The 16,297-nt window shown below is 42.3% G+C and overlaps 1 protein-coding gene across 7 annotated transcripts in view; it reads left to right on the top strand.

Annotated features, from left to right (window-relative positions):
* Positions 1 to 11,496: 11,496 nt before the first annotated feature.
* Positions 11,497 to 16,297, top strand: part of dennd4a (DENN/MADD domain containing 4A) — a 63,864-nt gene continuing 59,063 nt past the window's right edge. For 4 of the 7 annotated variants that reach the window (XM_039773534.1, XM_039773537.1, XM_039773536.1 and 1 more), the window contains exon 1: positions 11,497 to 11,585. The gene's annotated coding sequence lies outside the window, so the exon portion shown is untranslated. Of the gene's footprint in view, positions 11,586 to 15,491; positions 15,646 to 16,297 lie in introns of all 7 variants that reach the window. The other 3 variants (XM_039773539.1, XM_039773541.1, XM_039773535.1) reach the window with 2 other exon arrangements.

A 16,297-nucleotide genomic window follows, 5' to 3' on the forward strand; every position in this document is an offset into this window, starting at 1 on the left:
TCAGGGGCTGGATTCTTCAGCCTCTCTCTACAGTCAGATACCACCCACTGAATGGCCAGCACTGCCGCATAGTTTGGATTTTGAGGAAATTAAAGGGTTGGTATAGGAATGAAGCAATTTTACTTTAAACATGGATTAGAAAAACTGAGTCGCACAGCTGCAAGAAGGAGACATGTATGTGAACAAAGGATAGTAATCCATAAAGGCAAGAATAATCAGAAAGGAACAGATGATGACATACTTAGATTTACCTGAAAAATCAATGCATACAATCAACAAAACCTATGACAAAAGTATGAACATGACTAAAGAAATAACAACAGGTTCCAGAAAGTAAGAATTCAAAAGAGAGAAAGAAGGAGAGAGAGAAAGATTTTGACTCAATGACAATATAACATAGTGAAAGAGGCCTGCTTAAATAAATTAATATTTAGGTAAAAATACTCAAATTTAGGTTATATGAAAAAATAAACATTTACTGTATGCTATTTGTTCAATTAGGATGTCTATATTGTCAGGAATGAGTTGAACTTCAGATAACCACTTTGTTCAAAAGAATGTAGGATTACTTCAAAATAATCCTAAAAGTTTTTCTCACTGCCACTGAAAATAATGTGAAAATATTCAGTAGAATTCTGCCACAATTGATCTTCAGCCAGTTTTTGTTCTAGAGCTTAATCATGAGTAACTTATTATATTTGTTAGTTTGACTTATTTATTGATTAAACTTTTAATCAATTAATTTATTTAACTAGATAAAAGACTGTTTTTTTCTTTTAATTTAATTAGCCCCAATTAAAATTACCAGATGCATTTACTCATAAGTTAAAGTAAATACAGCTGGAGCCTCATGCATAACGCTGTGCGTAGAACTCACACTATAACATGACGTAAGCACAGAAGCCAAAATGTGCTCACGCACAGAAAAATCCAAATGCATAAATCTGTGCGTTTGCCCACTTCCGCTCCATAAATCCCGATCAGTGTGAAAAGTAACACACGTGCCTTCTGTCACACCCCATCTCCTCTCAGAATTACGCTTCTTTGAATATGCAAATCAATATAAATAGCCCTTAAGCTAAGCGTTCTGTGAAAATGCAATGGCAAAAGCAAGAGGGAAAATATAAGAATTTCAGTGAACACCAAGTGGAGGCAAAGAAAAACGTACTATTTGTTGGTTTAAACAGTGGTATAATCAACAAAAGGAAGTTGATCGAGTGATATAGCGTGTTGGAGAAACTTGAAAGCTCAAGTTCACAAAGTCGCACAGTGCCCGACATTAAAAAGAAGTTGTCACATATCAAAGTCGCCGTGAAAAGGCGAGATGTAGCCCACTGAGTGTCATATGAAAGCTTATTAGGGTACAGAGAAAAAAAAGGCACACAGTAAGAAAAAAGCACGAAATGTCAACTTTAATCTTGAAATTTCCACTTTAATCACATAGTTTATTTTGTCATTAAAGTAGAACATCATAAACCTCATCTTAAAATCGATTAATTTACTAGTTTCTCAAATCCCATCGTAGCTAAAGTAGCACGTTAAAATGCTTTGTTTTGTATTTGATCTTTTGCTCTATGTGTGTGAGTCACTACGTGCTTCCGCTTTCTCTTTCTCCGACTGGACACAGAATCCATTACATTTGTGATATTACAGCTCTCTGAATAATTAAAATACTGAGATGTATACGTGATATCTTTTTCACGATGATAGGAGTTAAAGCATGTCATTAAACAGGGGAACATGGTGCGTGATTGTGTGCGACCTTCGATGAAATTACTGTAGCAGTACTGTCTCTTTCAAACGTACTAATCTCCAATTCCTGTCCTTACTTTTCTTTCTCCACATACCCGATCGCCACACAATCAGCTCTGTAATAGACGTTAAGCCATCTGTAAGCTTATAATGACGATTCTTCAAAACTTTTAATGAACGTTGAAATATCTTTGTAGTACATGTTTAATTATTCTATCCATCTATCCTTCCAGTGTCGCGTCAGCCCCAGAAAGAATACGGCACAAGGTAGGATTAATCCGTGAACTAGCTAGTGCTGCGGAACCATGTCCTCTCATGTTTAATTAACAATACAGATTATTTAAATGAAGTTAAAGTTTTATCTATATAATATAATCAACATATTTTGCTGCATTTCATCTTAAAAATGATATCATCATCATGTAAATACACACTTTATAAAGTGGCGCAGGTTGTGCAATATTATAACTGTAGTGCAAGTTTACAGTGAGGTGATTGTACTTACTGTATAAGTACAAACAGTTCTACAAGGAGCACTTGATGGACTGACTGATTGTTTAAAGTTCTTGGGATGAAACTGTTTCTGAACCGTGAGGTCCGTACAGGAAAGTCTCTGAAGCGTTTTGCTGTGGCTGAGGCAGCATGTGCTTGATGCTGTATACTGATAATTCGCTTTCCGATCAGCTGCTGCTGTGATTCCCCACTCAGATACAGTGATATAAATACTCTGAGTGGTGCAGTGAGAGTAATATGGAAAAAGATGATCTGCTGTGACAACTTGAAAATGAGAGCAGCTGAAAGAAGAAAAAGAAGAAGAAGAAGAAGAAGGTGCAGTGAGAGTAACAACGCTAAAGCAGTTATGGTATTTGGTATACTATGGCTATTCCTTGGACCATTATATTGTTACAAGTTAATTACAATCAGATGCATTAAACTAATAAACAATATGCGGTTAGTGTATTTATAAAGCTGCATCAGGAAAATAAAGAGTAACCAGACAGGAACAGTAGCACTGCTTTGACGCTGGGTGCCGCCAGTCTGCAAAACCGAGCGGAGAACTTGCGTACGACAGGGTATGAGGTACCGTGGAAATATGCGTGATTTTATACATCGCGATTTGAACGTGGAAACGTTCTTACACAACATTTCTGTGCGTACGCACCGTTTATGCATGAGGCCCCTGGTCTTTTCTTCCAGAGCCATAATACCATAATAACAGTACTGATCTCTCTGAAATGTTGATTTTTCCCATAAAACATTAACCTTGCCTTAATTAATTATCAGGTCCCTTTTGTGAGGGTACTGTTATAGTACATGCAGATTTTGCTGAAGACTTTCTTCTGTGGCCAAAGGAAACATGAAATCATATGCGAAGAACTGAAACTTTACTTTTGTATTATGAAAGGTGAGGCCAAAGTACTTTAAATAATACCATCTATCCATCCATTTTCTAACCTGCTGAATCCGAACACAGGGGGTCACGGGGGTCTGCTGGAGCCAATCCCAGCCAACACAGGGCACAAGGCAGGAACCAATCCTGGGCAGGGTGCCAACCCACCGCAGGACACACACACAAACACACCCACACACCAAGCACACACTAGGGCCAATTTAGAATCACCAATCCACCTAACCTGCATGTCTTTGGATTGTGGGAGGAAACCGGAGCACCCGGAGGAAACCCACGCAGACACGGGAGAACATGCAACTCCACGCAGGGAGGACCCGGGAAGCGAACCCAGGTCTCCTAACTGCGAGGCAGCAGCGCTACCACTGCGCCACCGTGCCGCCCACTTTAAATAATACCTAAAATGTATCTTGTCAAGACATGCTTATATTCTTCTATACATTTTGCGGTCTACCTAGGTAACTCAGCAGCAATATGAAATTACAAATAAAATACAACACATAACTAGCATGTTAAGCAATATTAGTACACTACTTTTAACAATATCCACCTTAGACAAGTGTCTGTGTGCTTTTGTGTTGTTCATCCATTTGCTATGCTATATTAGCTATGCTGCTGTCCAACAGAATGCTCATCACAAAGATTAACACTGCTTTTATAAATCCTGTACCAAATAGTATGTAGCAGAGACACTGTGACCACAGAGCTGTAAATGCTATGAGATCTATGTTAATGACTTAAGATTTCAGCCCATCTTAGATGGGTAGCATGACTAATCATTAAATAAATGGACAGCTACAGTACTTAGATCTGGCAACAAAACAGTTTTTCAGCACTATAAAGGTTATCTGGATCATGTGTAGTGGAATGGTGGATAGTGTAAATACTTCCGATCCAGGACCTAAGTGATCTATCTTGCAATGCAATAGGAATTTCAGCCACAATAATGCAACAGTATTTCATCTATCTGAAACTGCAGGGCAAACCTTCTAACAATTCAGGTCCAAGCATGTCCTGCAAAATCCCAGAGCTTCATTATTTTCCTCAATGTGTTCAAAATTTATTTTTTTTTATTTATTTATTTATTTATTTATTAATTTTATTACAATCAATACATAGCAATCAAGTTTTTACAAAAAAAAAGAATTATGCTAAGAACAGATCGATCCCCACCCTTGAGAGAGAGAGCAAGCCAATGTGTTCAAAATTTAAAACAAAAAATCCGGCACATGACATTCTCTACATTGTGATTTTAGCTGTAAAAGAATGAAGGCCATTGTGTGCAAAAACGACAAAATATTACTTCTGTGACAAACAAACACACACTGACCTGACTCTGAAAGCATACAAGTTCAATTCAGGGATGCTGAAAATGTACAATTATGCTGAAAGCACAAAGTTGTAATTTTGATACCATCAGAAGACTTTCCTTATATACTATACTGTATATTCCTACTGTATAGGTATCTGCTCAAATTGATAGGCTTTTAACATTTTGCAATGGTAATAACTGTGCTAAGTTTCATTTGAATTGACAAACTCCTTTTTGAGTTATGCAGTCCACTGACTCACACTGCCAGGTTTCAGGCATTAACAGTGTCACTGAAAAAAAGGTATGAAAACAGGGCTAGACTTTACTGAGGGCCTGTCCACACTTCCTTAGACTCTGCTGCCTCCACAGATATGAGGTCGACTTCTGTAATGAAGCACTGAGAATGAGGTTTTTCCTCACTGGTAGTGTATAGTAGTAGTTACTAGTTAAAGGCTGTCGGTTCAATCCTGAACCATAGCGACTTGATGGATAAACAATCTGCAAGAAGCTCGATCTTGTGCTAGTTGATTAAGTTCGGACAAAGTCTTCCTTGTTGTTGTTGTAATGGTGTCAAGCCATCTCATTGCCAGCCTTCCTCGTCACCTTGTTCCCTCTGCTCTGCCAAGCATGATATTTTTTTTCAGTGACTGTTGTCTTCTGATGGTATATCCAAAGAAGCTTAGCTTTGTAATCCATGCTTTGAGTGACATTGCCGGCTTGATATGTTCCACGACCGATTTGTTTGTCCTTCTGGCTGTCCATGGTATTGATAAAATTCATCTGCAGCACCACATTTTATAGAGGATACTCTTTTCATAATGCGGAATAGCCCTTCAATGAAGCCAGAAGCAGACCTTGTAATTTCCACTCTAAGGTGAGCCCCAGTTATCAAATCCACATCCTGCTGGCCCTCCCATTCCAAATCTAACACCCTACCTTGCCCAAAGTTCATCAAATAAAATTGTTACCAACAATATCCTTGTATCTGAAACAAGAGGCAAGTCCAAGCTTTCCTGAGGTTAGAAGGGCATTACAGCTGCTTTTTTTTGTTACCCGCTTCTCAGAGACAACCATGCCCTTGATGAATCTGACAAAAAATGTTATGGGGTGACAGTGCAGAAACTGCCTTGTTTCCAACAATTCCCCTTATATCTGGTCTCTTTGGTAAATTCAGTATTAAACAACAGGCCTTTTGCCAGCCTAATATTCTTATTTACTGTATTTCTTGTATGAAGTGTCCAGCCATCTACAGACATGAAACAGGGAGATGGCTAGCAGACCATTTCAGGTAGCATATTCTAGCCTTTAAATTAGAAGACCTCACAAAGCCTATTGTAATATCCCATAACATAACCCCCTCCAGAGCACCAGAGTCCCGCATTTGAATCCTGGTCAAAGCACTCTCTGGATGGAGTTGGTGTGCTCTTCCCATGTCTGTATTGGGTTTTCCTCCAGGTACTCTAGTTTTACTTTATTAAACTAAACAGTGCATGATGAACACATGCAGGTGTAAATGGAATCCAGATGGAGGACTGCTGGTTCCTATGTCATTTGCATCGTATTGCTAATAAGTAGCAATTGAAAATTGTGAATGCATCTTTGTAAGATTAAACAAGACAATTAAAATGAAAAAAATGTCACTTGAACAATAAGTGTTTCAACTTTGGCAGTTGTGTTGGAACAAAAATGTGCAGTTAATGTCAATTTATTTATATAGCACATTTAAAAAAACATAGGAATGCTGTTCTTAGGCGCTCTGTTGTCCGGGGCTTTATGCCCCTGGTAGGGTCACCCAAGGTAAACTGGTCCTAGGTGAGGGATGAGACAAAGAACGGTTCATCAAACCTCCTATGAAGAATAAAAATTTTGGATGGTGTTTTCCCTCACTTGGACGCGGGTCACCCCTCTGGAGCCAGGCCTGGAGGTGGGGCTCGATGGCGAGAGCCTGGTGACCGGGCCTGCACCCATGGAGCTCGGCCGGGCACAGCCCGAAGAGGCAACGTGGGTCCCCCTTCCCATGGGCTCACCACCTATGGGAGGGGCCAAGGAGGTCGGATGCAGTGTGAGTTGGGTGATGGCTGAAGGCGGGGACCTTGGCGATTCGATCCTCGGCTAAAGAAACTGGCTCTTGGGACGTGGAATGTCACCTCTCTAAAGGGGAAGGAGCCTGAGCTAGTGCACGAGGTAGAGAGGTTCCGAGGCTAGATATAGTCAAGCTGAAGAAGGAGTCCTACAGGACCCTTTTGTCCTGTAGGACTCTGGAGGCAGCTAATAGGTACCGACAGGCCAAGCGGAATGCGGCTTCAGTGGTTGCTGAGGCAAAAACTTGGGTGTAGGAGGTGTTTGGGAAGGCCATGGAGAACGATTTTCAGATAGCTTCGAGGAGATTCTGGTTCACCGTCCAGCGTCTCAGGAGGGGGAAGCAGTGCAGTGTCAACACTGTATATGGTGGGGATGGTGCGCAACTGACTTCGACTCGGGACGTTGTGGGTCAGTGGAGGGAGTACTTTGAAGACATCCTCAATCCCACTAATATGCCTTCCAATGAGGAAGCAAAGCCTGGGGACTCGGAGGTGGGCTCCCCCATCTCTGGGATTGAAGTCTCTGAGGTGGTCAAAAAACTCCTTGGTGGCAGGGCCCCGGGGGTGGATGAGATACGCCCGGAGTTCCTCAAGGCTCTGGATGTTGTAGGACTGTCTTGGTTGACACACCTCTGCAACATCGCATGGACATCAGGGACAGTGCCTCTGGATTGGCAGACTGGGGTGGTGGTCCCCTCTTTAAAAAGGGGGACCGGAGGGTGTGTTCTAACTACATAGGGATCACACTCCTCAGCCTCCCTGGAAAAGTCTATTCGGGGGTCCTGTGGAGGAGGGTCCGTCGGATAGTCGAACCTCAGATTCAGGAGGAACAGTGTGGTTTTCGTCCTGGTCGTGGAACAGTGGACCAGCTCTACACCCTTAGCAGGGTCCTGGAGGGTGCATGGGAGTTTGCCCAACTGGTCTACATGTGTTTTGTGGACTTGGAAAAGGCATTCGACCGTGTCCCTCGGGGAATCCTGTTGGGGGTGCTCTGGGAGTTTGGGGTACCGGACCCCCTGATAATGGCTGTTCACTCCCTGTACAACCGGTGTCAGATCTTGGTCCGCATTGCCGGCAGTAAGTCGAGCCCATTTCCAGTGAGAGTTGGACTCCGCCAGGGCTGCCCTTTGTCACCGATTCTGTTCGTAACTTTTATGGATAGAATTTCTAGGCGCAGCCAGGGCATGGAAGGGGTCTGGTTTGGTGGACTCAGGATTGGGTCACTGCTTTTTGCAGATAATGTTGTCCTGTTTGCTTCATCAGGCCGTGATCTTCAGCTCTCTCTGGATCGGTTCGCAGCTGAGTGTGAAGCGGCTAGGATGGGAATCAGCACCTCAAAATCCGAGACCATGGTCCTCAGCCAAAAAAGGATGGAGTGCTCTCTCAGGGTTGGTAGCGAGATCCTGCCCCAAGTAGAGGAGTTCAAGTATCTCGGGTCTTGTTCACGAGTGAGGGAAGAATGGAGCGTGAGATCGACAGGCGGATCGGTGCGGCATCCGCAGTGATGCAGGCTCTGCATCGGTCTGTCGTAGTGAAAAAGGAGCTGAGCCGTAAGGCAAAGCTCTCAATTTACCAGTTGATCTATGTTCCTACCCTCACCTATGGTCATGAGCTATGTGGGTAGTGACCGAAAGAACGAGATCACGAATACAAGCTGCTGAAATGAGTTTCCTCCGCAGGGTGTTTGGGCTTTCCCTTAAAGATAAGATGAGAAGCTCAGTCATCCGGGAGGGGCTCAGAGTAGAGCCGCTGCTCCTCCGCATCAAGAGGAGTCAGATGGGGTGGCTCCGGCATCTGATCAGAATGCTTCCTGGACGCCTCCCTGGTGAGGTGTTCTGGCAATGTCTAACTGGGCGGAGGCCCTGGGGAAGACCCAGGACATGCTGGAGGGACTATGTCTCCCGGCTGGCCTGAGAACACCTCGGGATTCCCCCAGAAGAGCTAGAAGAAGTGGCCGAGGAGAAGGAAGTCTGGGCATCTCTGCTCAAGCTGCTGCCCCCTTGACCCAATCTTGGATAAGCTGAAGAGGATGAATAGATGGATGGATGAAGGAATGCTGTGGCCAAAGTGCTTTACAATAATAGAATAAAAGAAAATAAACAAATAACATAAATAACAAACAGAAATAAAATAAATAATAAATAGAAGTAATGTTACATAATCACAATGAGGAAGCCATTAGTATTACTGAAGGTCACAGAATGCAAGTGAATAGAAATGAGTCTTTAATCTTGTTTTGAACAGTTCAATTGTAGACAACTCCTTTATGTAAAGAGGTAAAGAGTTCCACAGGCGAGGAGCAGCAGCTGCAAATGCTCTGTCCCCCTTAGTTTTACACTTGGTACGAGGGACAACAAGAGACAACTGACCAGAAGATTTAAGCACTCTGGATGGCTGGTGTAAAACACACAATTCAGATAAATAGGCAGGAGCAAGCCCATGTAAAGATTTAAAAACTAGCAACAAGATTTTAAAATCAATTCGAAAACTGACAGGCAGCCAGTGTAAAGAAGCTGAAATTGGAGAAACAGAGTCATACTTTCTTGCCCCAACCAGAAAGCAAGCGACAGCATTCTGGATTATCTGTAACCTGTGTATCAGGGATTTGCTAATCCCAGAATACAGCGAGTTGTAGTAATCAAAGCGAGAAAAGATAAAAGCAGGAATAACTTTCTCAAGGTCCCTAGAAGATAAAAAAGGCTTGATCTTATCTAATAGACAAAGCTGGAAAAAGCAACTCTTGACTACAGAATTAATCTAGTTTCTCAAAAGAGAGGTTACTGTCAAAGATAACACCAAGATTGCGGACTTGAGGTTTGCAAAAGACAGAGAAATAGCCGAGAAATCCAAGACCAATTTGGGCTTTAGCTGATGGACACATCTCCATTTTATTTTGATTGAGATCAAGAAAATTATTAGCCATCCAGGATCTTAGTTCAGAAAGACAGTTGTGGAGTTGATGTATTGCAGAATTGCAGACAGGAATATAAACCTGTGTATCATCAGCATAGCCGTGAAAAGAAATGTTAAATTTCCTGAAAAATAGCTACAATAGGATGAAGGTATATAGAGAACAAAACAGAACCCAAAATAGATCCCTGAGGAACACCATATTTAAGAGGAACAGTAGTAGTAAAAAAGAGGAATTTAAAGTCACTGAAAAGTGTCTACCAGTTAATCATGACCTGAACCAGTTAAGAGCAGCCCCTTTAAGCCCAACAAGATGTTCAAGCCGCAACAGCAATATATCATGGTCAATAGTGTCAATAGTCCCTCCAGGACTGATGTTGCTCACCCCTGATGCAAAGGTTCTGAGTCTTAAATAGCAAATCAATTAAATTAAGTTAATTAGCAACAAAAACTGGTCACTATTTAAGAAAATGGTTATAATGAAAACCTGTGGTCGCTGTGGCCTTCCAGGACTATAGTTGGGCACCTCTGTGCTAAAGCAGGGGTTCTCAAACTCAGTCCTGGGGGCATATTGTGGCTGCAGGTTTTTGTTCAAACCAGCTTCTGTTTTTAATTGGACAGTGAACAGTTATTTTCCCAGATTCGGTGTTTTGGGAACACTATACGAATTATAAAAGTATTTTGTCTTTTTTTTTTTTTTTACAATACTTTCATCTTGATTTTCATTCAACTATTCCAGGTGTTCTAATTGTTTATTTAAAGTAGTTTCACCCTTTCATGATTGTGTTGTTTGGCTGGGTGTCTGCTCTGCTCATTGTCATTATTAAGATACAATGAAGGTAGCAAACTGCACAGAGTAAGGGCAAAGCATAATGAAATCAATAAAAGAGAGATCAACTTTTAAGTCAATTGCAAAAAACAGAAATATTTCTAAATGTCCAATAAATGTAAAAAATCATGCTACTGGTGCTTTTCTGAATGTAGAATAAAAGAAGAGGAAAAAATACCAGCAAATTAAATGAGATCAGAATTATCAGTTGCTGTCACTGATTATGAATCTGGTTGAAACAAAAACCTGAAGCCACAGTGAGCCCCCAGGACCGACTTTGAAACCTGCCCTAGCAATCTTAATGTTTTAATGTGACACTTTTACTGTATATTATTATCTACTCACCTTCCCATTTGTCACAACAGATTATTCCCAGTTTGTGTTACCTGAGTGAATATTTGCTTTCTTCTTTATCTCTCATTTCTTGACACATTTTACAGTTTAGTGAACACCGTGTTCTCGAAGCCTAAAAAAACCCAACAACAAATCAGGTAAAAATGAAAAGTGGCTTTTTTCCCACTGGATGGTAGGTTGCTTTCTTGCCTTCTTCTGTGGTCTGCGTTCAGGTGCCGATTGGGGCAACTTGAGGCAGAATAGGAGCTCTATGAACAAGGTCACGCTAAAGCGGATAACGTTTTAGATGTGAGTTAAGTCCGCTTTAATTCTGTAGTTTTTATGGACAGAATAGTGCACCTCTATTACTGTTTTCATGATCAGACAATTATCATATTAAATGTGTACCACTACCACGTAGACGCACGAAATGTCATGAAAAACGACACTCTGTAAAATACGGTTGCGTCTGAACCTTCACCAATGTTTTGTACAAGGCGTTTATAACAACTTACCTCATACACTATGAGTGCCAGAAGGGAAACACTCCAGGGCGGCCAACTTCCGAAATTTTCCGTGATAGATCGACTGGTGATTGTAAAATACCCCGTTATGAATGGGTGTTGATGTATTACACCCTCGCCCGAAGCTGCCTCACGCGCGGTGCTGCCATGATAGGCTCCGGTTCCCGCCGCCCTTTTTTTGGATTAATACACTCAAATGGTAAAGAAGCGTTCGGTTTCATCATTGAAAACGTGTCAGGGCGCTAGGACCTGGCGGAGCCGACTGGAGCTTACACGTTCGAGACCCCCCTCACTCAGCCCGCTAGACGTCGCGAACCGCTTAAAACCATCACAAGCAAAATGGCGGCGACGGTGGCGGCGGCGACAGCGAAGCGCTGAATAACGGACACGAACAGCGTCCCAGTGTCAAAGGCCAGGAGCCCCGCTTTCAGGCGCAGTAAGTGAAGAGCCGCTCCGCCTGTGTGTGTGTGTGTGAGAGAGTACGTGTGAGACCGAGATGTGAATACGCTCGCAACCTGGACGTGTCGCTGCCGCCTTCTAATGCCATAGGCTGACAGCTGGCATGGAGCAGCTCGGGACCGAATTAACTGGCTCTCATCCACCACAGCCGTGGCACTTTAGCCAGGGTTCATATCTGGTCAAGCATACGCCTGCTAGCCAATTTGTGCCGTGTCCATCACCGAACACACATGTCTTTGCCCCTCTTAACCAGTACCCACTGGGTAATGACAACTCTCCTTCGGTTCAGTCAATCTTCACCGAGCCGATCCCAGTCCGTTACTGTCTTAACCGTTTCAGCGCTAAGTAAGTCCACCATCATCCAGGTCGGCGAATACTCCGGCGGCTTAACCAATTCCTTATGTGATCACCCAGCCCTCTCCCAGATTAACCCCTCCATCTCAAGGCAGAAACCACTTCAAGTCATTCCAGGCAGTGGTCAACTTAAAGCTCCTTCAGGTCAGGCAGTCTTCTTTTAAACAAACCTCTTCATTTCTAACCAGTCCCTTCCCGAGTTAATTAACCTGTGGGCAGTTTAACTAGTTCTTCATAATACTTACAAGTCATGAAATCAGTTTACTTTTTTCTAGTGTCTATGGATTGAGCATCCCCCAAGCCCAACATGTTTCCCTGCAGTTTAGCCAGTCTCTTCGATTAAAGAAAACTTTTTTATTTTTGATCCATCCTGCTGGCCTCTTACCTATAGTTCTTTTGAACCATAACACTTTTTTATAATGTCACTGGATTGTACATCTCCCAACCCAGCACCCAGTACCCTCCAAGCTTAACCAGATCAGTTTCATTTTACCCAGTCCGGTGTCTGAGTCAACCAGCCTTTATCCCGTTAAACCAGTTTACATCCAACTCGGAATCTCCACTGTTGCCTTAAACACCAGCTCTTTTGTGGTGCAGCTGAGCTGGACATCTTCCAGCATAAGAATGTCATAAGCTCAGTTTGTCTCATCAAAAACTCATGTTAGACTGTCTTTCATCCAGCCCACCAGACGTCTCCTATCTTTTCCTGTTTTCTCTTTTAACTTTTTCAAATCCCCTCCCACATTAATCATGCCGTATGTTGAAACGGCCAAATGTCACTTAGGTCAGTTAGTTATTTCCCAGCTTACTAACTGCTTCCCATATTAAACATGCCTTTTTGTGAGGCAGTCAACTGTTTTGTAGCTCTGTGTAACTCACCATATGTAGCATGTCATATTACAGGATTAGAAACCATTTGGTATTTCAGATTAGCCAACTACTTAACAAATTTGCAGCCCAGTTTCATATGTCCAAAGGGTCACAAGCATGCCCCATTTTTGACTGTTAATGTTCTGCCTGATGGAACTGGAGTCCAGGCGAATGCTTCACAGGTACAACAAGGTCAGGTGCAGTTTCAGCCCTTTTTATTTCTTCCATTTAGGTTCTTAAACTATTGTGTGTTGTCTGATTTTGGGTTGTGCAGAGTTGTGATTCACAGTTGTAATCAATGGGAAAGAGTCACACACAGTTTGCAGAGTGTCTTGTGGTGGATCTGCTTGAGTAGTTCAAGCAAACGTCATTACACTGCTATGACGTGCGTCACTGATTCTTTAAGGGGACCTCTACCGCCCAGAGATGACACAAAACAGGCAAAATTGGGTCGTGGAAAAAAAAGTTTAAGAACCGCTGCACACAACTTAAAACAGACGATTTTCTTTTATCTTCTGTGTGTCAGGTCTAAAACACTTGTGTATGCTATTCTTCACACTTGCATTATATGCATTGAATTTCTGGGTGAGTGCTCACTAGTAGTGAGTTGTCTAACACACACAAGCCCACCCCTGTGACTTAAGGCACACAAGTTTGATTTTGTCAGGTAGAGTCACACGCTCGTTGGATTAAGTCACTGGGAATGTCAACCTACACGATTGGAATTCAAGGGAGTGTGCCATGATTGCCTCTGACTCATTAAGATTATATAAGTGAAGTCTGTGACTGAAAATCACTGGAACAGTTGTGTCATGTGACATGGATTTAACCCAGCAACATCTTTCCTAAGCAGTTACACTACATGGTCAAACATATGTGGACACCACTACGAATTACTGAGTTCAGGTGTTTCAGCTAAACCATTTGTTAATAGGTGCATACAATCAAGCACATAGCCATGCACTCTCCATAGACTAACATTGGCATTAAAATGGGTCGTACTGAAGACATTCAGTAGAGTCCAGCTGTTTAAATGCAGCACTGTCATAGGAAGGCACTTTTTCCACAAGTTAGTGCATGAAATTTCTGCTGTGCCAATTATGTACCAGTCAGCTGTAAGTGCTATCATTGTGAAGTGAAAGCATGTAGGAGCAATAACAGTTTAGCCACAAAGTGGTAGACCACCCAAACTCACAGAGTGGGGAAACTGGGGCACACAGGGGAAAGCACATAGACGTGGAGAGAACAAGCATACTCCATGCAGGGTAAACCTGGGATGGGAACCCCAGTCTCCTTACTACAAGCAGGGCCGGATTTTCCTATAGGCTAACTAGGTCTCAGCCTAGGGCAAGATCAAGAGGGGCCTACATTCAAATTGTTAGCAATTTGAACAAACTTAAAAATGGGAGGTGAAAGGGCCTCATAAGTGGAATAGCCTAGGGCCTCTTTTCATCTAAATCCGGCCCTGACTACAAGGCAGCAGCTGGACCACTTTGCCACTGTAGCGCAATGTTCTTCACCAGTATTTATCAAAGAAATCAACCTTCTCCCAGATAAGCTTGTGTCTAACTAGCCAAAATTAACCAGTTTCATTCAGGCTCACCCAGTCCGTTAACAGGTTAACTAGTCCAGAGTTGACTCTCCTCTTAGCTCTTACAATCCAACAAATGTCCATTTTATCCTCCATAGCCATCTTAAGGTAGCTAACTGTGTTTCATCTCAAACCGTCCTTTTTCAACTCACACAAGCTTCTTTTTCTGTGCAACTGGGTTACCAATCTCTTTAACCTAGCCAGTAACCCCACGTTTAAGCAGTTCTCATTTATCCTAATTGGTTTTCTGTCAACGTAACCAGTGAATTACCAATTCTCTCCCATCTTAACTGGGTCTTTTTCAGGTCAGTTCTCTCTTTTTCATTGTAACTGGGCCAGTCTCACAGCCCACCCAATATCCTGTAGGCTTTCAACCCCAGCTGCTCCCTTCCTGTATTAACTTTGGACAAGTCAGGGTTTTTCTCTTGACTTAGAAAGCCCCTTTAAAGCCAAACTTACATTGGTTTAACAGGGTCCCTTGAGAGTAAGATCAGCTGTTGTCAGTCATCTTGCAGCTTAACCTATCCTGCCAAATTTTAACCTTTGCTTTGTCAGGTCAAACAGGTCTCACCTAGCAGGCCATGGCAGACTGACCCTCTCCTCACCTCTGCTAATCCCTCTTTAGTTTAGCCATTTCGTAGTATTTTCATCTAGTCCCCATTCCAGTCTGAATCTCAGCTTCAACTGGTCCCCTATTGAAAGAACCAGGACCCTCTCAGCACGTTTTATCTCCACCAGTTGCCATTCACTACTTTTGCTTGTCTAACTGAGAGTGATGCCACTTGTCTAAGTTTTGTGGCCAGCAGTGACCAGAGATGACTTAAGGCACAGATTATTTTTAAAGTGGAGAGTAGTAACTGGAGTCGCCAGGAATCTGTGATCTTTAAGGTGGTCGGGGATTGGAGGTCTATTTTTGGTACAGTGAAAGAGACTCTAGTGTGTTTGAGACGGGGACTCAGTGCTTCACTGTGTGCTACTCACCTACACAGGCTGTCACCTTTTTTCCTTTGCATTTTATGCCATCTTGTCTTGGCAGGTTTTTGCCATGTATACCTCTGTTCTTTTCAGGAAACTCGGCTTGCATTGACATTGCACTCTGCATGGCACCAAATGAGTTTGGAGGGGTAATTGGCTAAGATGAACATTTACTCTGAAACTTGATATATGTGAACAGAAAACAGTCCAGATGATTGCCTGCCAGCTCAGGCCACATCATGATGTGGTGAGTGAGTGCTTTGCCGTATTCATTTTGTGAGGGACAAAATATTTACTGCTGATTTGGGGATGGGGTCATTTGAGTAGTTCTGTGCTTTTGTTGAGGAGTTTGACTTCCTTGTATTTTTTTCTGTGGTTAATATTTAGTACCCTATCCTGCCATTGCTTTAATGCTGAGGGGGGAAGTTATGGATTTTTTTGTGGGATTGTAAGTCTTTTAAATCCTTGGTGTTGTGTCCAGTGAACTAGTACAGGATGTTATAGGTGAAAGGTGTAGATTAATATAAGTTTAGCTACACAATCTCTGCTTTGTATAACCATCAAGGTTCTGTATGTGTCACTGCTTTTAGTCTTTTGAATTGTGCTACTTTTTCTCAACATTTTGGGAATTTTGAGCCACGGACAGTTAAATCTGTTCAGCATGGAATCTAAAATTTGTCTACTTTCACTTTTCCATAGTAAGAATCTCCACTTATATTGTTTCATCGGTTAAGTGGTATACTGGGGAGGCTTTTGTTTATCTTCTTTTACTGGAAATTATAAAGCAGGTGTTTATGTTTTAAGGGACATGTTTATGGTGTTTCAACTCTAAAGTAGAAATGTAATGCAACAGAAATATAGACTAGATTTTCCAGTTTTACTTCAGGACATAAAGTGTG

Source organism: Polypterus senegalus, chromosome 12, assembly GCF_016835505.1.
Source record: "Polypterus senegalus isolate Bchr_013 chromosome 12, ASM1683550v1, whole genome shotgun sequence".
NCBI lineage: Eukaryota > Metazoa > Chordata > Cladistia > Polypteriformes > Polypteridae > Polypterus > Polypterus senegalus.